At 38.2% G+C, this 27,094-nt stretch overlaps 1 protein-coding gene across 15 annotated transcripts in view; it reads left to right on the top strand.

The window, feature by feature from the left end:
• RP1 (RP1 axonemal microtubule associated) overlaps window positions 1–27,094 on the top strand; it is a 449,795-nt gene that overhangs the window by 75,531 nt on the left and 347,170 nt on the right. For 4 of the 15 annotated variants that reach the window (XM_070481261.1, XM_070481257.1, XM_070481263.1 and 1 more), the window contains one exon: window positions 21,594–21,703. The exons of the other annotated variants lie outside the window; for them this stretch is intronic. The gene's annotated coding sequence lies outside the window, so the exon portion shown is untranslated. The remainder of the gene's footprint in view (window positions 1–21,593; window positions 21,704–27,094) is intronic. 15 annotated transcript variants of the gene reach the window in all.

The following is a 27,094-nucleotide window of genomic DNA, read 5'->3' as shown; positions in this document are numbered from 1 at the left end:
CTGTGCCCTCAAATGACCAGTTGGAACCATGTTTATCCTCCATTCATAGTCTGCACTAGGCCTCACTCTTGACTATCACAGCACTCTGGAGGATTGCCTGGGTTCATATTATGGGCAAATTATTCAACTACCTGTGCTTAGTATCCTGACTGATAAAATAGGCATAATAATAGCATCCTATTGATAAGGCTGTTTTGAAGACTAAATAAGTTAGTACTTATAATACTCTTATAGTGGGGGAAATGGGGAATTGTTATTCTATGGGTAAGTTTCAGTTACGCTGGATGAGTAAGTTCTAGAGATCTTCTGTACAACATAGGGCCTAGTTAACAATATGGTGTTGTGTGCTTCAAAATTTGTTAAGAGGGCAGATCTCGTGTTAAGTATTCTTACCACACATACACACACACAATAAAAAACAGAGACACAAGAAAACTGGGACATGTTGGATATGTCTGTTACCTTGAGGGTGGAGATGGTATCATAGGTGTTTGCATATGTCCAAACTCATCAAATTTTATACATTAAATATGTGCAGCTCTTTGTATATCAACTATATCTCAATAAAGCTATTAGAAAACAGCAACAACGAAACCCTTCTAGTGGTGCCTGACATGTATAAAGAGCTCAGTAGATCTTATCATTTAGTACCACTGCTACTACTACTACGTAGAAATGAGATTGGCCGATGAGCTTCCTTTCTCAGGCTATTCCATTTGTTTTGATATCAAGATTTACAAACTTCAAAAATGGGTTGTTTAGTTTTCATTCTCTTTCTATTTTCTTGAATGGATTAGCATAAAAATAGAATTTATCTGTTCCTTAAAGTTTGGCAAAACTCACCTTTAAATCTGTTTAGGCCTAGAGATTTTCTGATAGTGATGACTGATTCAATTTTTGTAGTGTTTATGTCTACTCGTATTTTCAATTTCTTTTTGAATTAATTTTGGTACTTCATATTTTCCACTCCATTTAAGTTTTCAAGTTTATTGGCATAAAGTTGTTCAGATTTTTATGATTAAAGTTTTACTGTAGCTTTTATGACCTGTTTTTTCACGGAAAGAGTAAAATCTGTTTTATTTGTTTATTTCAAAGATTCAGCTTTTGCTTTTATCTATCCCTCTTTTATTTCTTTAATTTCCTCTCCTTTCCTCATTTTTTGTTATTTATTTCCTTTTACTTTCTTTGGGTTAACTGTGTTCTTTTATTAAATCTTAGCGTTGTATGCTTAGCTCGTTAATTTCCATTTTTTCCTAATATGAACACTGAAGCATATACCTTCTTTCTAAATATTAATTTTGTGGCAGCCCATAGAGTACTACATGTATTGAGCTTAAAGAGTCACCAAGGATGATCATAAAAGAAGCATCCTCTTCCCACCATTCCCATCCCTAATTCGCACTCCTCAAACACAACTAGTTTTTAACTTTTTTAAGTTTCTTTTGTTTATCTCTTTATTTCTAATTAACATGGTATATTTTTATTTCTTGATATTTCAGTTTAAATATTATATACTAACTTCCTACTATGAAAGATAAGATTTGCTCCCTCATCCTTCTTCTCTCTCCATCCTCTTAATAGAGTCAATGTTACCGTTTTGCATTAAATCAACATTAACTGTTTGCCTACTATGTTGATATATAAGTATTAGTCACAGAAAAGCTATGTGGTATACTGTGATTACATTTCCTGCTTTGCAATCTTTTCCCTTCCTAAAGTTAATAACAGACTTTTGGTTTCTGTTTTCCTTAGTTTTCCATTTTCTTATCATTGTTTCATTCCCAAGGTCTCCTCGATAAGTTTAAATCTCTTCTCACTTTTGTCATCCACATCAAGTATTTGATTGATTTTATCTCTTTCTCAGAGATAACCCTCCTAGAATTCTCTGACTGCTCCTTCCAATCTAGACTTCTTGTGCTCTAGGCCTGCTATGGGGCTCTTGTCCAGGGATTTCTCTTCACTGTCATCCTGGGGAGTCCCTCTGCCTTTCATCCTCCAGTGTTTAAACCACAGATTTCCTTCATCCTGTATTTTCCACTTTGAAGTAAATTCTTCTGTAGCTTCCTGAGAATGGGTGCATTTTTATTCCTGATTACTTTATGTAATTCTTAAATGTTTCTGAAATATATAAAATTTCTATCTGTCTCTATTATTCTGGATATTCACCATAATGTGCCTTGGTGTGGGTCTTTTTCTTTCATTGTCGTGGGACAATAATAAGACTATTCAATTTGGAAACTCATGTTGTTCAGTAGTAGGAAAATTTCTACAATTATTTCTATGATAAAACTGTTACTTTTACTTTCTCCTGAATTTATCTTCTTTTTTCCCCACATTTTTATCCTTTCTCTCTTATTTTCCATCATCGTGGAAAATATATACATCTACATATATACATACATACATGTATATATGTACACACACAAATATAGCTTTATATTTATGTATGACATATATGTATTTGTGTGTATATATCACTGTCATCCTTACTTAAATCTAAATATTTAGTAATTTTTCTTATGATTTCTCCTTTGATCCATGAATTTTTTAGAAGTGTGTTGCATATTTTCTAAAGTACATGTGTGTGTTTGGGGGAGGCATTGGCAATCTTTTTATTATCGATATCAATATTACTGAATTTTGATCAGATAATGTGATCAGTATGTAATTTTTAAAATATTTATTAAATTTCCTTTTGACCTAATGTGGTTTAAGTTTCCTAATATCTCATGTGTACTTGAAACAGAGAAATATTTTCTATTTGTTGGGTGCAGTGTTTTGTATATATTTCCAATAGATCAAGCCTATTCATGGGAAAAAAACACTTACTAATATTTTGTCATGTTGATGTACCATTGTCTGGGAGAGTTGTGTTCATTTATCCCACCCGAATATTCCCTTGTACAGCTCTTTTATCGTCAACCACTCCTTTCACCCTTAACTCCTGATCTGTTTTCTGTCTGTACCATTGTGTCTGTTCCAGAATTTCGTATAAATGGAATCTTACAATATGAAGTCTTTGGATCTGGCTTCTTTAACTTAGAAAAATTCATTTAAGATTTATCCATGTTGTTGCATGAACAAATAGTTTGTTCCTTTTTATTGCTGAGTAGTAGTCTATTGTGTGATGTACCACAGTCTGTTTATCCAGCCACCTATTAAAGCATATTTGGATTGTTTCCAGTTTTGGGATATGAATAAAGCTGGTACAAATATTTGCAGAGAGGTTTTCAGGTGAACATACGTCTTCAATTCACCTGGGTGACTATCTAGCAGTGGGTTTTCTGGGTCATACAGTAAGCATACACTTAATTTTATAGGAAATTGTTAAACTGTTTTCCAAAATGGGTATCATTTACTTTCCCACTAATAATGAATGAGAGTTCCTGTTGCTTTGCATCCTCACCAGTCTTGGCATTGTTCACTTTTAAATTTTAGCCATTCTAGGTATGTGGTGGTACCTCTTTATGGTTTTAATTTACTCTCTTAATGACCATTCATGTTGAACATCTTTTCATATGCTTATCTTCCATATGTATATTTTCTTTGGAGAAGTATCCTTTCATAAATTTTGCTCATTTTTTAAAGGGGGTTTATTTGTTTCTTATTGTTGAGCTTTAAAGGTTCTTTATATATTCTACAAGTCCATTATCAGATATGAGATATATGAATATTTTTCTCCAAGTCTGCAGCTTGTCTTTTCATTCTCTTAACAGTGTTTTTTACAGAGCAAAGGTTTTTAACTTTTTAAAAGTCCATTTTATCAACTTTTCTTTTCTAGGCCATGTTTTTAGTATTACATCCAAAACTTATCACCATACCCAAGGTCACATAGATTTTCTTTTCTGTTTCTTGTAGAAGTTTTAAAGTTCCAGATTTATAACTAGGTAAATAATTTCTTCTGAGTTAATTTTTGTATATGATATGAAGTATGTGTCAGTGTGCTTTTTCTTCCTTTTTGCACATAGATATGCAATTATTCCAACAACATTTGTTGAAAAGACAAAACTTTCTCCATTGAATTGCCTTTATCTCTTTGCCAAAAATCAGTTGATTATATTTGTTTGGGTCTATTGCTGGGCTCTTTGTTCTGTTTCATTGTTATATGCATATACCCTTTCACCAATATCATACTGTCTAGATGACTGGCTTTATAATAAATTTGAAATCAGATAGAGTGATCCTTCAACTTTGTTCTTCTTTTTCAGAATTCTTCTGGCTTTTCTTATTTGCATTTCCATATAAATTTTAGAATGAATTTGTCTATGTCTACAAAAAAGCTTGCTGGAGTTTTGATTTGGATCGCACTAAATCTATGTATCAATTGGCAAGATGGATATCTTAAAATATTGAGTCTTCCAATCTGTGAACATGGTATATCTCTTTATTTAGATCTTCTTTGATTTCTTTCATCAGTGTTTTGTACTTTTCAGCATACAGACCTTGTGTATATTTTGCTAGACCTAAGTATTTCATTTTTAGTACTATTGCAAATGGTGTTGTTTTTTGAATTTTATATTCCAGTTTTTCATTGTGAAATATAAGAATAAAATTGACTTTTATATATTGGTCATGTATCCTCTGACCTTGTTAAACTCACTTTTTAGTTCTAAAGGATGATTTTTTGTAGATTCTTTGGGATTTTTTTCATAGACAATCATGTGTTCTGAGAATAGAGGCAGTTTTATTTCTTCCTTTCCTATTTGTATGCCTTTATTTCTTTTTCTTGTCTATTTCAAAAGCTGGAACTTCTAGTATGATATTGAAAAGGAGTAGGAAGAGAAGATATCCTGTGTCTTCCCATCTTAGGGGGAAACATTCAGTCTTTTATCATTGAGGTTAGTTGTATGTTTTATGAAGATACATACATATCCTTCATAAGATTAAGGAAGTTCCTTTCTATTCCTAGTTTGCTGAGAGTTTGCTGAATAGATGTTGAATTTTGTCAAATGCTGTTTTTGGAATCTATTGAGATATTTATAAGTTTTTGTTTTCTTTAGTCTTGTAATATCATAAATTACATTAATTGGTTTTTGAATGTTAAACTAGCCTTGCATTCCTGGGATGAATCCTGCTTGATTCGAATGTATAATCTTTTTTATATATTGCTGGATTCAATTGGCTGATGTTTTGTTGAAGAAATTTACATCTGTGTTCACAAAGAACATTGGCTTGCAATTTTCTTTTTTTGCAACGTTTTTGATTTTTATAGTATGCTAATTTTGGCCTCATAAAATGACATGAAAAGTGTTTCCTATTCTTTTATTTTATGGAGGAGATTGTGTAGATTTGGTATTATTTTTTTCCCTAAACATTGGTGGAATTCACCAAGAAAGCTATCTATGCCTGGAGTTTCCTGTGTAGGAAGATTTTCAATTACAAATTCAACTTCTTTAATAAATATAGTACTATCCAAGTTTTATATTTCTTCTTCAGTAAAGTTTGGTAGTTTATGTCTTTCTGGGAATTGGCCTATTTAATCTAAGTGGGTATACAGTTGTTTATTGTATTTCCCCGTTATCTTTTGAATGTCAGTGAGGTCAAGAGTGAAGGTCCTCTCTTTCATTCCTGGTACTATTATTTGTGTCCTCCTTTTTTCTTGGTCAAATTCTCTAGAGGTTTACCAATTTTATTTTCATTCAGTTCAAAATACTTTTCAATTCTGGTTGAAACTTCCTCTTAGACTCATTTGTTATTTAATTTCCAAATATTTGGAGTTTCTCCCCAATTTGTTTCTATTATTGATTTTTGATTTAATTTTATTATGATCTGAGAACATACTTTCTATGATTTCTATTTTTTTGTTAATGTGTCAGGCTTTATTTTATGGCCCAGAATATGATCTATCTTGGTGAATGTTCCATGTGCTCTTGTGAAGAATGTTTCTGCTGTTGGATTGAGTGTCTCCTAAATGTCAATTAGGTCAGGTTGTTGATAGATTGTTCAGGTCATCTATACTCTTAGTGATTTCCTGTCTATTTGTTTTATCAGTTACTGATAGAGAAATCATAATTTCTCCAACTACAATTTGGATTTGTTTATTTCTGTTTTCAGAACTATCAGGTTTTGCCTCTTGTTTTGAAGCTCTGTTGTTAGATACATAGTCATTTAGGATTGCTATTTGTCTTGGAAAATTTTCTTGAAAAATTCATACCTTTATCATTAATTCATTTTCCACTTACTCACTGAAAATATTCCTTGTTCTGAAGTCTACTTTGTCTGAAATCAGTACAGCTACCCCCTCTTTGTTTTGATTAGTGTTTGCATGATATATTTTTCATCATACTTTTACTTCTAACTTATCTACTTCTAAATATTTAAAGTAGGATTCTTGTAGACAACATATATTTGGGTCTTAATTCTTTACCCAATATGATAATGTTTCTTTAAACCGGTTTGTTTGATCAGTTACACATTTAAAGCAATTATTAATAATGCTGGATTGAAATTACCACTTATCATCTTGCTATCTGTTTTCTATTTGTTCCACTTATTCGTTTTTAATTTTTTATGCCTTCTCTAGGTTTATTTGAGAATTTTTATTATTCTCTATCTTTTTTGTTGAAGTTACTTATACTTCTTCAAATTGCATTTAGCTGTTACTCTAGGGTTTATAATATACATTTTAAAATGAACTGAGTCTGTCACATGTTGTGTAAGGAAATTTTAAGAGTATATTCTCAATTCTTCCTTCACATCATTTGTTCTCTTGTTATCGTATATTTTACTTTTATGTAAGCTATCAATGCAGAATATGTTGTTACTATTTTCTTGAACACTGAATTATCTTTTTCTTTATAAGGAATATTGGTTTTTTAATAAATTATTTTATTGGAGTCATACTGACTTACAACATTATGTAAATTTCAGGTGTACATCACTATATTTCATTTTCTGTGAACACTGCATCAATTATATTTTAGAGCAATTAAAATAAGAAAAAATAAATTTTATTTAAACTTCATATTTTTTATTTCTACTAGTCTTTATTTCTTTGTGTAGATCCAAGTTTCTGACCTATACTATCTTCCTTCTGACTGAAGAACTTTTAACATTTCTTGTAGAAGGGACTGCTGCCAACCTCCCTCTGTCTACAGCCCACAGGGCTTCCAACTCTCATTCTCCCCAACACTTTGCCTTTACAAAATCGTTAAAAATTTCTTGCTGAATCTTCTGATTGGCTGTGTGGGATCTCATGACATCTGCCTTTGATAAGAAAAAGCCCGGGCCCTGTTTCTCCCTGCATGCAACTGTCTCTGAAGATTTCCAGTTAGTTGTTTGCTTTTGTGATGTGAGTTTTCTAAGGGGTTCAAGAAAAGCAAATAATTTTCAGTTTGTCCAGCATTTTTCTTTTTATAAGGGTGACACTTTCCAGCTGTCTACATCGCCAAGATGAATCTGGAAATTCAAAGAATCTATTTTTAAAATTCCTACATTTCATATTTGTTTTTTTCAAATATTCTTGATCTTTTAAAATGCTGGTCTGCCTTTCAAGATTGTTTATATTACTTCTTTAATCTCTATAATAAATTTAAATGTATGTTTTTAATGATGTCTTTCAGATTTTTCTGTTTACCCTCACCTTGAGTGCTAATTCTCCTGTGCTGATTCTGCCCATCTCACTTTCATGCTGGTTCCTCATGTAGTTTTGATGGTGTTAGCATGTGGAGTTGTGATTATGTCCCTTTGAATTGTGATGTATTGACAGCAAGGACTGTCCTTTCTATGGGGGAGCTATTTGCCCTGTGTTGTGCAAGTTTTTCTATGGAGCAGTTTTATGTATGCTTCTACCAGCATCTCAACTAACCTGGATCAATCTTCATGTTCAATTCTCAGGTTGGGTTCCCACACCCTCTAGGTGGTACAAATTCACATCTGCACACGCTATAGTCTGAGGTTTTGATTTCTTGCAAGTAATTTCTTTAACACAAGGCAGCTATAGACTGAAAGTTCTCTTGCTGCTTCTGAGGAGAGGTGCACAGAATTTTCTTGTCTACTCTTCAGTCCTTTAACACATCTGGGACCTAGGCAAGTGGCTCAGTCTCAGCTCCCTCTTTCTTTCTTCTCAGGTCCTCCTCTGGGCATGAAAATCCCAGTTTTTGCATCAAATCTGAAATTCTTTTGGATTCCCATAGCAACAACTTCTGCACATAGTCTTCTCTTAACTTTCGGAGCCTAGCAATTTCCATCACCCAGGTACATTGTTAACAAAAAATGATATTATACCTACAATTCTATTAGTTTGTTGCCGGAAGGTCCCTCCTTGCATCATCCCTAAATACTCCTTCTGGCAGCTCAAGCCGTCGCCTTGCTGGAAATGAATTAAGCATAACTTTCATGTGACCAGAATTTTGGTGGCAGCCAAAATGCAGAGTGTCTGCTTCCAGTTTCCCTAAGACAGAAAGATTCAGGTGAAACCCAATTTGAACCCTCACCCTCCTTAGTTACTTGGATTAAAGATACAGAATTTAGTGATATTTTATTTCTCTTCTTGACCACTTCAATGATTTGTAAATACTATGGTTACACCTGATTTTCATTCTCCATATGACAGTGAAGCCAAGGCATTTTGCTTTATATCCAAGGAGCTGAGATTAGATCCTTAGTTTATTTGAATGCACACTTAAGCACTACACAAGCTTACCGAAGTAAACTAGCTTACTACTTATGTTAAGAAGAATGTATGAAAAAATATCACTTTCCCAAAATCACCAGCAATTCTAAGGTGACACTTTTTCAAATTCCCAGATAATCATCAGTAGAGGAGCATTCTGAATTAAACATCTCAAATTCCTCCACTTTGTCTGGGTATCACAAAGAAGTTGCTTTTCATGAAGAAGCTGCTTTTCAGGACTTCAGGCATCCTTCCACCCCTCGATTATGTCCTCAATAAGGTCATGGCCAACGGGAGATGAAGTATAGGAGTGACTTAAGATATTCTTAGACTATTAAATCCTTAAGTTATGCCAATGAAATAAAAACAACAATGTTAAGTGAAAACATTTTTCTTGATAAGAGATTGAATTTCTTGGTATTTCACTAATGACTAACATACTGACTGTATATTTTTCACTTTAACAACTTTCCTCCAGTAAAAGGCTGACCTCCAAAAGGAACTTGACTGAGTAAAGTAACTTGTCTTTAATCTGTAAGTTGTGTTTTTTTAGGACTTCATATTGTATTTCTGCAACCCCTCAAAGCTGTCTCATAGAGCAAAAAGCTTGGAGATGGCGGCCGGCCCGGTGGCGCAGCGGTTAAGTTCGCACGTTCCACTTCTCGGCGGCCCGGGGTTCGCTGGTTCGGATCCCGGGTGCGGACATGGCACTGCTTGGCAGCCATGCTGTGGTAGGCGTCCCACGTATAAACTAGAGGAAGATGGGCACGGATGTTAGCTCAGAGCCAGGCTTCCTCAGCAAAAAGAGGAGGACTGGCAGTAGTTAGCTGAGGGCTAATCTTCCTCCAAAAAAAAAAAAACAAAAAAAAACAAAAAAAAAAAGCTTGGAGATGAATGTCGTAGCCAGCTAGTATAAGAAGTGGAGATGAATGTTGTAGCCAGCTAGTATAAGAAGTGGAAAGTATAAGAATAAGAAGTGGAAAACAAACGAAGACACTGTTTGTTTTCTTGGCCAGTTCTTTTCTCATCTGTAAAATTAAGATGCTCTATTAAAGAACTCTAAGGTTTTCCAAGCTTAAGAAAGAACTATAATCCGAAATCGAAATTCCAGAGACATTGTGGTGTTGAGCTGCTACACTTTTGGAGTTTATAAATTGATACTAAAGAGGGTTGTCAGATAAAATGTTTCGTTCCTGAAAGGAAGTGACTCCATAGAGAACTTGCCAGATCTCATCTTTTCTGGCTCTTCTTTCAAAGACTCTGTAGCAAGACTTTTAGGAATGTGTATTATTACTTATTTACATATCAGCTGTCCTCCAAGACAGTGAACTTCTGAGTAGGATTTGGCTCTCACTGTTTTCTTGATTCTCAAAATTATCGCTGAATGACATCAGCAACATGGTGGAGTGAGCTGTTCCCTTTGTCTCTCCCCCTTTTGAATTACAACTAAATGGACATTCACTGACCAATGGAAGTAGCCCACACAGCGTGACAGGATGTCTGAGAGACACATGCAGCTGTACATCTGAGGGTGGATAGACTGGCCCTGCAGGAAGTGGTGGACATAGGTGAGCACTCCGTGCCCTCCCCTGGTAGCCCTGTGCATGCACATGAATGCTTTCCAGGCTGGAATGAGCATCACCAAAGTGGGAATGTGCTGCAGGCTGACTGTAGGAAGAAGCAGTGGCAGTCCTTAGCCCATTCATGATAGCTTTCCTAGTGGTAGGGGAGCCCACCATGTTCCTGCAACACCAAGGAGTGGCCATAGCTCAGTCCCTGTGAGGGAGCCCCACCTACCAAGCACAGAGGCCAGCAGGACCACAAGCAATGGCAGCAGATCTACACACAGGGGCGAGCACACTCCAGGCCCATGTCAGCGCCCACAGTACCACTGAGCCCCGAAAGTGGGAAAGCACCCCAGTGTGACTGTGGGAAGAGGCAACAGCTGCCCTTAGCCTGCTCATGATCACTTTCCTGGTGATGGGGGAGCCTACCATGCCCCTGTGGTTCCAAGAAGCAGCTCTGCCTCAATCCCCATGAGGAAGCCCCCCCAACCAAGTATGGTCCACACAAGCACCTGAATGCTCTCCAGGCTGGCATAAGTGCCGGAGTACCCCCATAACTTCCAGCAGAAGGTATGGGACTAGAAACTCTGCTCCTGCATCCCCCTAGCAGTAGCAGGTGAAATCTGGAAACAGAGACTACCACAAATGTGCCAACAAATGATTAGTTCATAAAACAACATAAGAAACTGCAGCAACAATTCAGACCAGAAGGAAAATGACAATTCTCCTGAAACCAACCCTGAACGCACAGAAATTTCCAATCTAAATAACAGAGAATTTAAAATAGCTGTCATAAAGAAACTCAACAAGTTACAAGAGAACACAGAAAAACAGTTCAGTGAACTCAAGAATAAAATGAATCTCTTCACCAGTGAGATTGAAACTATAAAAAAGAAAATCAAGCAGAAATTCTGGATGTGAAAAAACACAATTAATGAAATAAAAAATAATCTAGAATCTTTAAGAATTAGAGCTGAAGCTATGGAGGGAAGAATTAGTGATTTAGAGGATAAAAACATAGAAATGCTACAAGTGGAGGAGGAGCTAGAACTAGGATTTTGAAAGAGTGAAGAGGGGGCTGGCCCTGTGGCCAAGTGGTTAAGTTTGCGCGCTCCACTGCAGGCAGCCCAATGTTTCATTGGTTTGAATCCTGGGTGCGGACATGGCACTGCTCATCAAACCATGCTGAGGCAGCGTCCCACATGCCACACCTAGAAGGACCCACAACGAAGAGTATACAACTATGTACCGGGGGGCTTTGGGGAGAAAAAGGAAAAAATGAAATCTTTAAAAAAAAAAAGAGTGAAGAAACTCTTCAAGAAATATCTAACTCCAATAGGAAATGCAACATAAGGATTATAGGTGTCAAGAGGAAGAAGAGAGGGAGAAAGGAGCAGAGAGCTTGTTCAAGGAAATAATAGCTGAGAAATTCCAAAACCTGGGAAAGGAACTGGATTTATAAATACCCAAAGCTAATAGAATGCCTAATTACATGAATTCTAAAAGACTTTCTGCAAGGCATATGATAGTAAAACTGGCGAAAGTCAATGGCAAAGAAAAAATATTAAGGGAAGCAAGGCAGAAGAAAATAAGCTACAAAGGAACCCCTATCAGGCTTTCAGCAAATTTCTCAGAAAAACCCTACAGGCTGGGAGAGGATGGAATGATATATTCAAAATACTGAAAGACAAAAACTTTCAGCCAGGAATACTCTCTCCAGCAAAACTATCCTTCAGATACAATGGAGAAATAAAAGCTTTCCCAGATAAACAAAAGCTGAGGGAGTTCATTGCCACTAGACCTCCCCTACAACATAGAACAACCAGAAAACAGTAAGTAAAATGGCATTTTTAAGCCCACAAATATTAATAATCACTCTAAATGTAAATGGATTGAATTCTCTAATCAAAAGGCACAGAGTAGCTGGATGGATTAAAAAACAAGAGCCAACAGTGTTTTGCCTCAAGGAAACACATCTCAGCTCTAAAGACAGACATAGGCTCAGAGTAAAGGGATGGAAGATGATACTCCAAGCTAACGGCAAACCAAAGAAAGCAGGTGTTGCCATACTTATATCTGACAAAGCAGACTTCAAGTTGAAAAAGACAATGAAAGACAAAGAGGGGCATTATATAATGATCAAAAGGACATTCCACCAAGAGGACATAACACTTATTAATATATTTGCACCTAACATAGGGGCACCAAAGTATGTAAAGCAACTATTAATGGACCTAAATGGAGAAATTAACAGCAACACAATAACAGTAGTGACCTCAACACCCCACTTACATCAATGGACAGATCATCTAGACAAAAAGTCAACTAGGAAACAGTAGATTTAAATGAAACCCTTGATCAGATGGATTTAATAGATATACAGAGAGAATGTTCCATCCAGAAATGGCAGAATACACATTCTTCTCAAGTGCACACAGATCACTCTCAAAGATATACCATGTGTTGGGAAATAAGGCAAGCCTCAATAAATTTAAAAAGATTGAAATAATCTCAAGCATCTTTTCTGATCACAATGCTATGAAACTAGAAATCAACTAAAAGAAAATAACTGAGAAAGTCAGAAATATGTGGTGACTAAACAACATGCTACTGAATAACCATTGAATCAATGAAGAAATCAAAGGAGAAATTAGAAAACATCTGGAGATGAGCTAGAATGAAACTACAATATACTGACTCAGTCAAAAGAAGGAAATTCATAGTAATACAGGCCCACCTCAACAAACAAGAATAATCTTAAACAAGTAATCTTAAACTACCTAAAAAAACTAGAAAAAGAACAAACAAAGCCCAAAGTCAGTAGAAGGAGGAAAATAATAAAAATCAGAGAAGAAATAAATGAAATAGAGACTAACAAACAGTAGAAAGTATCAATGAAACTAAGAGCCAATTCTTTGAGAAATTAAACAAAATTACAAAGCCTTAGACAGACTCACCAAGAAAAAAAGAGCAAAGCCTCAAATAAATAAAATTAGAAATGAAAGAGGAGAAATTACAACAGAGACTGCAGAAATACAAAGGATTATAAGAGAATACTATGAAAAACTACATGCCCACAAATTGGACAACCTAGAAGAAATGGATAAATTCTTAGACTAATACAACCTTCCAAAGCTGAATCAAGAAGAGGAAATCTGAATGGACCATTCACAAGTAAATAGATTGAAACAGTAACCCAGTACCTCCCCCAAAACAAATGTCCAGGACCAGATGGCTTCTCTGGAGAATTCTACCAAACATTCAAAGAAGATGTAATACCCATTCTTATAAACTATTTCTAAAAATTGAAGAAGACAGAATGCTTCCTAACTCATTCTCTGAGGCCAACATCACCTTGATCCCAAAGCCAGAAAAGGACAACACAAGGAAGGAAAATACAAGCCAATATTGCTGATGAACAAAGATATAAAATTGTTCAACAAAATATTGACAAACCAAATACAGCCATACCTTAAAAGGATCATACACTGTGATCAAGTGGGATTTTTTCCAGGGATGCAGGGATGGTTCAACATATGCAAATAAACCAATGTATACACCACATTAGCAAAATGAGGAATAAGAATCACATGGTCATCTCAATAGATGCAGAGAAAGCATTTGACAAGATCCAACATCCATTTGTGATAAAAACTCTCAATAAAATGGGTATAGAAAGAAAGTACCTCAACATACTAAAGCCCATATCAGACAAACCCTCAGCCAAAATCATACTTAATGATGAAAACTGAAAGCCATCCCTCTGAGAACAGGAACGAGACAAGTGTACCCACTCTCACCACTCCTATTCAACATAGCACCGGAGGTTTTAGCCACAGCAATTAGGCAAGAAAAAGAAATAAAAGGAATCCAAATCAGAAAGGAAGAAGTGGAACTCTTGCTATTTGCAGATGACATGATTCTCCATACAGGAAACCCTAAAGAATCCATCAGAAAACTATTAGAAATAATCAACAACTATAGCAAAGTTGCAGGATACAAAATCAGTTGCATTTCTATACACTAACAATGAACTAGCAGAAAGAGAAATCAAGAATACAATCCCATTTACAATTGCAACATAAAGAATAAAATATCTAGGAATAAACTTAACCAAAAGGTGAAAGACCTATTCACTGAAAACTATAAGATATTATTGAAAGAAACTGAAGAAGGCATAAAGAAATGGAAATATATTCCGTGCTCATGGACAGGAAGAATTAACACAGTTATATTGTCCATAATACCTAAAACAATTTACAGATTCAATGCAATCTGAATCATAAGCCTAGTGAAATTTTTTTACAGAAAAAGAACAAATAATCTTAAAATTTATATGGAACAAGAAAAGATGCCAAATAGCCAAAGCAATCCTCAGAAGAAAGAACAAACCTGGAGGCATCATAATCCCTGACTTCAAAATATGCTACAAAGCTATAGTAATCAAAACAGCATGGTGCTGGCACAAAAACAAACACACAGATCAATGGAACAGAATTGAAGGCCCAGAAATAAAACCACACATCTATGAGCAGTTAACCTTGGACAAAGGAGCCAAGAACGTACAATGGAGAAAGGAAAGTCTCTTCAATAAATGGTGTTGGGAAAAGTGGACAGCCAAATCCAAAAGAATGAAAGTAGACCATTATCTTACACCATACACAAAAATTAACTCAAAATTGATTGAAGACTTGAATGTAAGACCTGAAACCATAAAACTCCTAGAAGAAAATATAGGCAGTACACTATTTGACATTGGTCCTAGCAGCATCTTTTCAAATACCATGTCTACTTGGGCAAGGGAAATGAAAGAAAAAGTTAACAAATGGGACTACATCAGACTGAAATGCTTCTGCAAAGCAAAGGAAACCATGAACAAAACAAAAATAAAACCCACCAACTGGAAGAAAATATTGTCAAATCTTATATCTGACAATGGGCTGATCTCCAAAATATATAAAGAACTCATATAACTCAACAATAGAAAAACAAACAACCCAATCAAAAATGGGCAGAGGATATGAACAGACATGTTTGCAAAGAATATATACAGATGGCCAACAGACACATGAAACTATGTTCAACATCACTAATTATTTGGGAAATGCAAACCAAAACTACAATGAAATTTCACCTTACACCGGTCAGAATGACTCTAATTACCAAGTCAAAAAACAGCAAATGTTGGAGAGGATGAGGAGAAAAGGGAACCCTCATACACTGCTGGTGGGAATGCAAACTGGTACTGCCTCTATGGAAAACAGTATGGAGATTTCTTAAAAAATTAAAAATAGGAATACTATATGATCCAGCTATCCCACTACTGGGTATTTATCCAAAGAACTTCAAGTCAATGATCCAAAGAGATTTATGTATCCCTATGTTCATTGCAGCATTACTCACAATAACCCAGAGGTGGAAGCAATACAAGTACCCTTCTATGGATGAATGGATAAAGAAGATGTGATATACATACAATGGAATACTGCTCAGTCATAAAAGACAAAATCATCCCACTTGCAACAACATGGATGGAACTGGAGGGTATGATGTTAAGTGAAATAAGCCAGAGAGAGAAAGACAAATACTACATGATTTCACTCATGTGTGGAAAATAACAAATACATGGATAGAGAACAGATTAGTGTTTACCAGAAGGGAAGGGGGTTCAGGGGTGGGTGAAAGGGGTAAAGGGGCACATATGTATAGTGATGGACAAAAATTAGAGTACTGGTGGTGAGCATGATGAAGTCTATTCATAAGTTGATAAATAACAATGTACACCCAAAATTACACAATGTTATAAACCATTTTGATCTCAATAAAATTACTGAAAAAGAAAAACAACAAAAAACACTTACCACTGATGCATGTGTGTTGACTGAATAAATGACAAAGCTACTTTTCCTCACATTTTCCCCTTCAGATCATGAATTCTGAGTTTGGTTTGGGAAACACAGTCATACTCCTGATACTGGTATCCCAGATGTATATTGCTCCTCATTTTTCTTATTGTAATTTTTAGCTCTCTCTTACCTTCCACATCCCCAACAGGCCCTACGTGTGCATACTTGGCTGACTCCTGCCCTCCAACTCATATTATCAAGCCATGATCATTTACACTCACTTTGAAGACCCCTGCCTGATCGTGTGTTTGAAATGTCTCCTTGGCCCCAGCCACCTTGCATCCTAGAAGGAAATAGAGATCTGAGTAGCTTGGGGAAGGCAGCAGCACCTCACATCTGGAGGCGGTAGGACACAGGTGTGGGAGAAGCAGACCAGAGTGAGCAGGGTGTCATGTTGGCAATAGTGCTTTAGGATTACAAGGAAGCTGCTTGGCCAGTGTGGCATTGTCCCCCTCTTTACAGATGCCGTATTAAATCCAGGATTCTTTAAAGATAATATCCAAATCATGAGTGGAAGAAAAATAATTTTCATTTCAATTTTAGAACTATGGATGGAAGAAAGTATTAAGAAAATTTTCTTTTTACCTCTGTAGCTCATTAAAAAATATTTTTTTCCTGGACCATTAATTGAATAGGTGTGGTATTACATTTATTTAATTCACGGTGGTGAACAAAAGGAATAGGGCCAGTGTGATTTTACTTTGAGACATTATGAGAAAAAAGGATTCAGTCTGCAGATCACATGGGTGATGCACATACTCTCTAAGCTCCTGCAGGCTGTTATGATCTCCTTCTTTGTAAATCCTCCTGCGTTTTATTTCAGTCATCGAAGTGCACTGATGCTTGTGCACCACAAGATGGAGCCCTCAAAGCAGCTTATTTGCTTCCTCTCCATTTTCCTCTTAGAAAGCGGAGGTCTGGGTTTGTGAGTGTTTGGGAAAGCAAAGGAAACACCGCAATGGGGATGTGTGCAGATCTTGAGGGGACTGAGAGTATTGTTCTGGTCATTGTCTTACTGAAAGCTGATCTTTCCTCGGCCCTAGCTGATTAACATTGTTCTCAGCGTCTTTCATGAAGAGAGAAAAGACATGCTTAGCAGGTGTGTGGATGACACAAAGCCAGGGAGGATAATTGGTGCATTGAGATGATATTGTAAAGACTCTAAAGCTTTCCACGGGCTGAAATCTACAAGACAAAAGTGCACAGGAATAAATGCACAAGTGTATGTTGATGGAGCAGTAAAAGGAGCTTTGGACAGTGAGAGACGAGATCTGAATATGTGTCCCAGATAATGCTAACAATAATCATGATAACTGTGACGATTATAACAATGTCGTTTAACACAGTGCTACTCACAGTGTGGTATGTGGACCACGAGTTGGCAAACTGTTGCCGCTCCTCAGCAACATGAGCACATTGTTCATCAGAGGGAAACAAGCAAAACATCCCTGCTAAGGGAATTGGGACATCAACCTGCATTTCACCATGAACCCTTAATTTCGTGGAGGGCTGCCCTTTGAGTGGCACTCAATTTCAAAGGCTCCTTGGTGTGGGTAATAAGTGTTTAGTACTAATTGTGCTAAGTACTTCAAATGCATCATCACATTTGTATAGAGGCATAGTGTGCTCAGAGCCAGTGTAATGTAATGTGTAAGTACGTACACCTAGACAAACTGCCTCAATTTCTTCATCTGATGAATGATAACAATGATATCTAACATAAAGTGTTGTCGTGGTGAAGGTCAGAAGTATAATGCAGGTAAAGTTCATGTTATGTTTCCCAGCACACAGTAAGGGCTCAGTTCATGGAAATAAGTATTACTGTGTTTCTCCTTAATCCCTCTTTGAGGACAGTACTGTTGTTGTCCCCATTTTATAGGTGAGAAACTGAGCAGAGTTTCAGTGATGCTTAACAGCGTCCTGTGGTCATGCAATTCCTAAATGCCAGAGTCAAGACTTGAAACCAGCGATTTTCAAACAAATGCTTATCCATTATAGCACACTGCTAGTTCCTGGTTGGACTAGACCAGTGGCTTTTAAATTTTTTCACCACAACTCAATTATCACAAGTGTCATAATCTAGTACACACACATACACACATGTATATAAATCTGAAACAAAAGTTACATAAGATAATTCATTCCTGTCAGACGTGCAATGTACTCTAATATTTCACACTCTATTTTATTTCATTTTTAAAGAAAAAACTGGTGGTGAGCTATTCAGTTGATTTCATGGCCCATGGATGGGTTGTAACCCACAACTTGAAAACACTGTACAAGCAATTTCTGTGGACTCTTCAGTTCTAAAGTTCTCTGATTCTCCTAGGGAAAAAAACACAAACAAAAGCCTTCAAACCCAATTCCCTTAGTCCAGAAAAGAAGACCAGGACTTTGGAGCAGTTTATGTGAAAAAGGAGTAAGGATTTTAGCCTAGGTCAATATGTGGAAACACTCTAATGTGGGGGCAAAAGGCTCACTCTGGACTCCTGCATTCCCTCTTGGGTGCCGTATTTTAAGGGAAATCAACAACCTGAAATGTTCACAGAAGGACAGTCAAGGTGGGGAAGAGACTAAAATTATTTAAGGAACTAGGAATGTTTAATCTGATTTTGAAGGAAAGAGTCTCCAAACAGTATTTTTTTAAGTAAGCATATTATGACGATAGCTCTCTAAGGTAGTACAATTATCCTTCAAAATTATCCTTCAGGACTAAATAGGTCTTGGCCTGTCCGAAGCATGCTCTCACGTGAAGCTTAATTCTATTGGGTTTTTAGATTTTGTCTAAAGTGAGAATCACGCAAAATGATTGTTACTTTATTCTCTCATATGAGAGGCCATGAAAGGCAGGCAGGAAACTGCCCCTCCCAGGGTAAGCGGAGGAGCTCTCAAGCTTGGCGTCGGCAGAACTTTTGCCCAGCTTCAAAGGGGTTTCAAGGGGTGGTGACAAACTCCAGCCCAGGCTGTGCCTTGGAACACGAACTTTCCTTTGCCTAGAGCCTGGCCCGGCCTTGTGGGAAAGCCCCTGGTTCCTGATGCTCTGAACTGGTAGGAAGCACTTGCCCAGTTGTTTCCCTCTCTCTTCGCCTGAGAGTCGATTCTCCTTGTGAGTCAGGAAAGGAGGGAGAGAGGCTTAGCAGGCCCTCCCCAGGTTTCCACTGGGGCTGCAGGGAATGCCTGCAGCTGGAATTCCCCCTGGAAGATGGTTACAACAATAGAGGTTTGCACTATTGTTGCTGGGGTAGGGCATCATATTGGAACAAGCAGCAGTAGATTTGTTGGTAGTTTATTAAATTCAGGAAGGAAAGGAGAGAGAGGAGTCAAGAATGACTCAAAGGTTATGTGGTTGGGAAATCTTGGAGCAAAATAGGGCCACCAAATCAAGTGGAAAAGCTGAAGTGCTATAAATTGTGGGGAGAAAGGATGGATACTTTTGATGTTACTGTGTTTATGGCTTAGAGTCAGAGCCATGTTTGTAAAAGTTTGAAATGGAATGGAGTGGTTTAAATATGTTAATCTTGCTGCTCAATTGTCTGCTATCCACTGTTAAATCTAGATACTTAGAGTGAAATTTGGTCATATTTGAGAGTGAAGTGGCTCTTAAGGATGTTGAAACTGTGCTGTACTTCTGAGAACATGTTCATTCATTCACTATCTGTTGGCATCTCAGCTTGGGTTTAACTTTTTTCTTCCTTTTTTCTTTCTTGATGAGGAAGATTGGCCCTGAGCTAACATTCATGCCAGTCTTCCTCTATTTTGCATGTGGAACGCCACCACAGTGTAGCTTGATGAACGGTGTGCTAGGTCTGAACCTGCGAACCCTGGGCCACTGAAGTGGAGTAGGTGAACTTTACTACCCTGGGTGGCCCCTTAACTTTTAGAATATAATTAGCATATTCATGTTTGGTGGTTCTTTCAGTAAACTTAAAATAAGCAGGTTAAGGAGGTACTTTCTGAAAATGACTGTGCCTACCTTTTATTTCTGATCTCTCAGATGTGTTGAGTCCAATGGGACCTCGGTTACTTTAGATATCTAGTTGTTTGAGGTGATATGAGGGAGGTGCTGCTGAAGCCAAGGAAGTTTTGCGCATGTGTGCCTGGAGCGCGGAGAGGGAAGAGAGGAACTGATGAATGTGAGGATGATAAAAGCAGCAGGTAACATCTATCAGGTGCTCACTATGCACTGAGCAGTATTCTAAGCACTATATATAATTATCTTATTTGATCTTCAGCAACCCAATTAAATAATTACTATTTGTACCCTCCTTTTATAATTAAGAGAACTAAAGCACAGAGAGGCAGGTGGATTTGCCCAACGTTGTAGAGTTGGAGTGGTCTGACCACGGAGTAACACCACAAGTACTTCTTAGCGAGGTATTGTCATTGCCTGGCTTGATAAACAGTCACAAGGCAGCCAGGAATCCAAGCATTAGAGTCAGAAGCTGAAGAAACTGCTTTCTAGGAGCCAGTGTTGCCTTGAGTGCCCAAGTGGTAATGTGCGATCCAACACTGGGTGCAGAGCCATTCTCCTCCCGACGTCACAGGTTTTGGGTGGCATCCCACAGGGAAGGCTACAGCCCTTTGAGAAGCTCCATACCCACAGAGTGCCAGCAAGCCTGTGGTCGAGAGGAGCCTCTCTCAAGTGCTCGTGTGTGGTGGATCTCCATGAGGAGATGGATGGATTGATTCAGCCTACGTGGCCTTACCCTGGACCCACCCCCACCTCAGTAAGCCTCAGGGGACTGTGGACAAGGGCACTTAGAAACTTGACAAAGGACTAAGGTTCTGTAGCAACTCAAGGAGGCCTCATGAGCTAGAAATGTTGAGGGAAATGCAACTTAATCGTACACACAGGCAGGTGAGGCCTGGAGATGTGCTGTAGGAAGGAAGACTATCCATTCTAAAAATAAAGCTTTATTCAGTTTTACTCTATTTTTCTAAGTTCCCAAAATTTGTTCAAAAGAACAAATGATGGGACATTTTCTATCAGGAAAATAAACTCATCTTAAAGGTCAAGTGTTCTTGGAGGGGCAAGGACTCTTTATAGCCCATTTCCCTACCATGTTTGTATCCCCAGAGTCTAATATACCACAGTCAATGGCCCACAATGGATCCTCAACAAATGTCCATCAGTCTGAACACTCCATGAATGAGTGGAACATGAAATGTAGAGTTTTTAGGGGATAAATGTAGGGTTCTTCCCTGAAGCTTCTTAGATGCTACATGAGGAAATACAAATAGGAAACATCTGGGCAGTAACATAACAAGCGGTTATTATATAAAGATGAGAAATTCAGTCCCTGTAATAAAACAGCAAATAGAGACAAGGAGACACAAAACTTAAAGCCATGAGAAGGGAAAGAGAAGGCAACAGCACATTCCGATTCTGCAGGGAAATGTCTTTGAGAGACAATTCAGGTTTTAAAGTTTTCACCAAAAATTCCAATCCTCAGGCTCTCATCACGCCAACACATCAGCTAAATTTCATCATGTTTTGTTACTGGACAGGTACCCAGTGAGTGTTTGCATGGAACCTCTGGCTGCAAAGGCTTGCTCACCCTCTAAGCCACTCCTGAAACCTGGGCTTCTTCCTGAAGACAGCAGAGCATCTTCAGAAGGTATGGTGGGTGGGAGGAGCCCCTCCTGTCTGAGGGCTCCTGTGCAGCTGCCAGAGGAGAAATGCCAGGACCTCACTCCTCTCACTTCCCATTACTGGCAACTGTCCATGGCCCCATTTGAGGGAGTGGAGAAGGGAAGCTATTGATTTAACTAGCTGGAAAAGATTCTGTCCTTGAGATCAGATTAAATTAGTCCAAAAATGACCCAAGGGAGCCCTTTTTTTGTATAGTGGTAAAATATACATGGCGTAAAATTTACTGTGTTAACCATTTTTAAGTGTACAGTGCAGTGGCATTAAGTACATTCACATTGTCATGCCACCATCCCCACCACCAGTCCCCAGAACTGTTTTCATCTTGCAAAACTGAAACTCTGCCCAAGAGAGCCTTTGGTACCACTGTCTCTTAAACTTTTTTTTTAAACAAACTTTCCTTTCTTGTTGCTTACAAAGTTTTAGAGAGATAAGAAGGTAGCAATATGAAATATACCAATTTTCCTAGATGTGGTCGTCAGCTTTGGAACAAATGTATTTGTTAAGATCCATTTTAAGCCTGCACACTTAGAGATGAAGCACGACCTCTAAAAAGTCTCCAGAATGCCTTTACTAAGAGCCATTCAAAATCAACCAAAGTCTCCATGGGTAACGGAGTGCCCTGCTAGTACAAATGCAGCAGTTCCTGTGAAATGAACTGTGGTGTAATAAAGAATTTGTCTGGTCTTTGTCCTGCGTTTCTGATCTACAGGGACGTCTTTGTTACACTAATGAGGTGACTCATGGTGGGTGACCAGATAGCTTCCATATGGGTGCTGGTCACCAAAGAGACCAACCATGTGATTAGAGGGTTAAGACTTTCAGCTGCCTGACTCCCTGGGAGGGGAGAAGGGCTGGAGATTGAGTTCAATCACATGGCCAATAATTTCATCAATCATGCCTACTAATGAAACTCCAATAAAGATTCTGGACGCAAAGCTAAGTGGAGCTTTCTGTTTGGTGACCATCGATGTGCAGGGAAATTGACGCACTCTAACCCCACAGGGAGAAGGCAGGGAAGCTCTGTGCTTCCTCCCAGACATTGTCCTGTGTGTCTCTTCATTTGGCTGGTCCTCCTGATTTGTATCCTTTTATAATAAAACTGCAGTTGTAACAAAGAGCTTTCCTGACTTCTGTGAGTTGTTCTAGCAAATTACTGAACCTGAGCAGATCTTGGGAACCCCTCGGTTTACTGCCAGTTGGTCAGAAGTGCGGGTGGCCTAGGAACCCCTGAAGTGCAGCTGGCATCAAGTGAGGGCAGTCTTCTTGGGGACTGCTCCCCTTAACTAGTGGGATCTGTGCTAACTCCAGGTGCTTAGTGCCAGAACTGAATTGCAGTAGAGCACAGAAGAAGAGTGCTGCTGGAGAAAGGCAAGAACAGCTTTCAATCCTGCCTGTGCCTACCAGGAGATGATTCTCTATGAATCTCTTGCATTGCTGTGCATCTTGCTATTGAGGCATTGACTGCCTTTTGTTCTGACTCTTTTCAAGGATGTTTGTATAGTGAACAGCCTGGGAAGGCAGAGCTGTGTCTCCCTACAGAGTAAAAGGCAGGCGTGTTTACTGTCCACTATAAAAGACTTGGGCTTCCTAAACTCAGGGTTTCTTTTCCATAATACGATACACTGCATGTGCAGCCATCATCTGGCTCTCGGCATCGCTCAGTGGATTGGGGCCCAGGGAACTGGCACAAAAATGCTAATACTCTGGCTACTGCCATTGCTGTGAGTGATAAGCTATTCTTCGTCTCCGACCCAGGAGTGTCATGATTTCTACCAGCATCCGTGAAACTGAGGCAGGCTAATGCATTTTCTGTTATTTCCTGTTTAGGAAAAGCTCAGATCCTTCACAGTTTTGGATGGTGCCACTAGTTCGTTTTATGACCTTGAAAAAGTGAACAAATTAACATTTTTGGACCTGACTTTTAACACTTGTAACATGATAGATTTTTTCTAGCTGTTCTCTAAGATTCAAAGATTCACTTTAGTTTACCATTTCCTTTAGTTTACAGTGCTTAATACATCTCCAGTATCAAGTTTTCCTTTCTGCGGGTGACTGATGGAAGTCGGTAGAGGAAGGAGAATAAGCCCGGGAGGAAGGGGGAGAGGCGAAATGAGAAGACAGAACAATGGAGGGAAAATGAGAAAACTCACACTCTTTATATAAGGGTTTGAGATTATTCCAGAGCAATAAGCCATGTATGTGTCTAGTGTCTGGGCATTTTGCTCTAGGGTATTTCCCTTGAGGCAGGAGAAGAATCCTACAGACAAAATTTATCTTTAGCAGTCGACAAAGCAAGTAGTTAAAGGCTAGATAAGTTTTTAAAAATTTTACAAATTATGTAAATTATTTTGACTAGTCAAATCTACATAATAAACTAGTAAATTGTTTGCCTTTTTAAATTGAGCTAGCGGTCCCACCATCCATCTGCACGTTCAAGGTAGAAGGCGGGAGGGGTGTCCCTAGGGTCTCCTCATCCACTCAGTAGACCTGCTCTGTTGATTATACTTGCACAGCCTCTCCCAGTTTAGTCCCCTGTCTCCATTCCCACCGCCCTCCTTAGTTCAAGCCTTTGTTACTTCTGATCCAATGCTTGGCAAAATGCTTTACATGTGGTAGGTGTATTAGTCTGGGTTTTGCAGAGAAACAGAACCAATAATGAAGAGATTTACTAGAAGGCATTGGCTCACATGATTATGCAGGCTGAGAAGTCCTAAGATCTGTAGTTGGCAAGCTGGAGACCCAGGAAAGCCAATGGTATAGTTCCAGTCTGAGACCAAGGAGAAGACCAATGTCCCGGGTTGAAGACAGTCAGGCAGAAACAGCGAATTCTACCTTTCTCAGCCTTTTTGTTCTATTCAGGCCTTCAAATGATTGGTTGAGGCCCACTCACATGGGAGAGGGCCATCTGCTTTACTCAGTCTACTGATTCAAATGATAGGCTTTTCCAGAAACACCCTGACAGACAACCCAGAATAATGTTTAACCATATATCTGGGCACTCTGTGGCCCAGTCAAGTTGACACATAAAATTAACCACCACCCAGGCAACTGTATTAATTTTCTATTGCTGCTGTAACAAATTATCACAAATTTAGTGACTCAGAACAACACAAACTTATCTTACACTTCTGGAGGTCAGTAGTCCAAAATGGTCTCAGTGGCTAAAATCAGGGTGTCCCATAACTGTATTCCTTCTGGAAGCTTTAGGGGAGAATTGGTTCCTTGCCTTTTCTAGTTTCTAGGGTCTGCCTGCATTCCTTGAATTGTGGCCCCTTCCTCCATCTTCAGAGCATAGCATCTTCCAATCTCTGGCTGACTCTGACCTTCCTGCTTCTCTCTTGTAAGAATCCTTGTGATTACCTTGGGCCCACCTAGATGACCTGGGATAATCTTCTCTCTCAAGATTCTTGACTTACTCACATTTGCAAAGTCCCTTTTGCTATGTAACATAACATATACACAGTCCCAGGTATTAGGACATGGACATCTTTGGGGGACCATTATTCTGCCCCCTAATCAACAAATACTGCCATAAATACTACAACAAATAAATACTGTTGAGTTAAGGAACTATTAGTTTAATCAGTTAACTGGTTTCTTTAAATCCAGTTTCATTGCCTTCAAGGTCAACCACATTATCAGAATGGTAATTATAAAATAAATATCATGTCACTCCTCTGTTTAAACTTCTATAGAGATTTCCCACAGGCTGTAGTATAAATCCAAACTCCCATCATGGGGTGGTCCCTGCCCACCTTTCTAGCAGCCTCTTGCATGACCTCAATATATATATTAGGTTAAATGATATGAAATTACTGGTAATTAACCACTTTTAATTTACAAAAATAGCAATTTATACAGTTCAGCCTAACGTCACCATTAACCACATTGATATACTGATCTTAATTGTCTCCAGGCACCAAGGTTTCTCCCGCTTCCATGTATTCACATGTGATCTTCTTCCCTCCTTTATATAAATATATCCCAAATTTTTGCACAAATTGTGAAGTACTTAAAGTAACAAGATTGTGAGTGTTTTTTTATTTGATCCTCAGGACAAAAAACAGTCTGAGCATCGCTTTATTTCTGCTGACTATCTCCCTCTCAATATCATGATTTTGCATCCTATGTCACATCGAGACCTTTCCCGCCAGTGAAGGCTGAGGCCAGGCTGGCATGTAGTATCCATGCAAAGAGAGGATGAGGCCGACAAATTTTCTTCAATCAGCTATACATTTGTTTGGGGGCTCATTGATTTTGTAATCCTCACGATGTTTGTACCCAAACAGGCCCTCAACAACAGTTTGCTGAAATGAAAATAATTCCCTTTGCTGCATTGTTTACTTAGACCTTGAACTTTATTGTGACCATGTGTATATCGCAGCTGCCTCTCAGCCGATTAAAGAGTCAAGACGCCAAGTCTGAGATCAGCCTCTGCTACTAAAGGGGCATTTGATCTCAGGAAAAAGCTCGCTCTCTGTGGACCCAATGTCCCTACCCACGAGACCAAGTTCCCTCTCGCTCCGCCCCTCTGTCCTGTGTTATTCTTCAGTCGGCCAGCTCCTCGGTGATATTGCCACTGCCTAGAGCTGTGCCGGGGCTGTTGTGTGACTTAACTCTGAGGAGGGTGGAGGGAGCGACACGTTCTTGGTAACTGTGCGGTCTCTTCGATTGATGGGGTTGAAGAGTAGACTGGAGTGCTTTCTGTTTACATTGCACATTGCGTCATTCTCTGTTGTGACATGCCAGTGAGAATCTGACTTTATGATCTGGTGATGTTGCTATTCTTTAAAGTAAGAAGTTATGCTTTATATAAGAGCATATCGAAGCGTTTTACTGGAACCTTTTTCAAATAGTCACTAAAGTAACTCTGATTCAGTGAAGATCTTGTAGACATACCCTCCTTATGACTGATACTCTGCTGGGAGCTTTCAATTGTATTGTTTAAGAATCAGAAAAAATTCTGCAGGGAGGGATTGTTAGCCCCATTTTAAAACTGGGGCTTAGAGAAATTAAGGGCATTGTCTAAATTCCTTTACTGAAAAAGACAAAGTCCTAGTTCATATATGTAATTTCTTTAATGAGATGTAAAATAGATAAATAGATGAATAAATAAATACATAAATAAAAGTATGTTCAGTACCTAACACTCATTAAAATATTCTTCAGAACATCTCTGGAAGATAGGTCAGAAGTATTTTCTTCATTCTATGGTTTGTGGGACATTTTAGATGAGGTAGAAATGAAATCATTTGCCTACCTGCATATCAGTAGAAAAACTGGCCATTTGGAGATTACATTCCTGTAAGTAATTAGTAATATTCTTTTAGACAGAGCTAATTGCTCCAAATGAAAG

The sequence above is a fragment of the Equus asinus genome, chromosome 12 (assembly GCF_041296235.1).
Source record: "Equus asinus isolate D_3611 breed Donkey chromosome 12, EquAss-T2T_v2, whole genome shotgun sequence".
NCBI classification, from domain to species: Eukaryota; Metazoa; Chordata; class Mammalia; order Perissodactyla; family Equidae; genus Equus; species Equus asinus.
The sequence above is the reverse complement of the archived record's forward strand: the minus strand, read 5'-3'. Positions and strand labels throughout refer to the sequence as shown.